We start from the raw sequence: 1,333 nt of genomic DNA, 5'->3' as shown, positions 1-1,333 counted from the left end.
TCCCGTGGGTGGCATTAGAAAAGGTCGATTACACTGTATATTACCAAACGTGTTGATATATACAACACGTTTGCCAATGAGTTTGAGGAGGTGGGGAATGGAAAGTATATTTGTATCTATTGAAGTTATTATATTTGAAAGGCTAAGCCACCTCTCGGATAATGCACAGTATATCATGTTTCCAGGATACGCGACCAGGATCTATTTATAATGACCCAGGAATTTCCTTTTATAATAACGTGAACGAGAGCATCCCAGGCATACAAACTTTGAAGGGGATTACATGATAATGTTGTCAAACCAGATTGCGTTGTGCGACTGATAACTGTGTTGGTACCCCTGGGTATTGAGCAAGCACAAGTCCTGTAACAGTAGTGAAGGTACTCACAGAGCAGCCAATTGATGGACTTGAGTGGTGACGTCACGGAGGCACTTGAGCGAGTGCGAGTGTATCCGGGGAGATTGAGGGGGCCGTTGAGGACCCCAGCTGTGGTCGCCCCTCTCAAGTGGGGGTCTTTATTAATGAATACACACGCGCGTGTGCACAGTTTCACGGGCTCGCCATAGCCCGTGCTACATGGATACTTCGTCCTCAGTAGCTAAATCTTTAACAACAGCGTGTGCACGCGATTCACGTCCGTCATCCTGTGATGATGGGTATCACCCGCCACATCTTTCATCCTAGGATGCTGTGAGCTCGTCTCATCTCTGTTACCCAGGGATGCTGTGAGCTCGTCTCATCTCTGTTACCCAGGGATGCTGTGAGCATGTCTCATCTCTGTTACCCATGGATGCTGTGAACTCGTCTCATCTCTGTTACCAGGGATGCTGTGAGCCCGTCTCATCTCTGTTACCCATGGATGCTGTGGGCTCGATCCACGTTTATAATATCCAACATTTACTCTCCAGTATTCATCAAGCGTTTCCGCAACCACTTACGAACCCCTGTAAATCTTTCCCAAATCATGACGGCTTTGTTGACATGTATTATATAGTTAACATTTAAAAAAGTTCCTTCCAAACGTCACACAATCCAAGGTTATAAACAACCAGGTAGGGCTTAGGAGCTCAGAAACTGTTTAGTGAGTGTAAACACAGCCGCCATACTTGAGGAAAGATGGACAGGTTTCGTAAATGGCTGGGTAAATTGGCGCAGATCTATACCAGGTATCTCTTCAGCCTCTACTGTGTCCCTGGCCTCCCGCGAGGAGGCCTGGTCGAGGACCGGGCCGCAGGGACGCTAAGCCCCGAAACCATCTCAAAGTAACCACCCCGCACCTTTATCCGTGCGGTAGTTTTACTAAATGACTACAACTTACCTGAATTTACCCGA

Source organism: Procambarus clarkii, chromosome 66 (genome assembly GCF_040958095.1).
Source record: "Procambarus clarkii isolate CNS0578487 chromosome 66, FALCON_Pclarkii_2.0, whole genome shotgun sequence".
Taxonomy (NCBI): domain Eukaryota; kingdom Metazoa; phylum Arthropoda; class Malacostraca; order Decapoda; family Cambaridae; genus Procambarus; species Procambarus clarkii.
Note: the sequence above shows the minus strand (reverse complement) of the source record.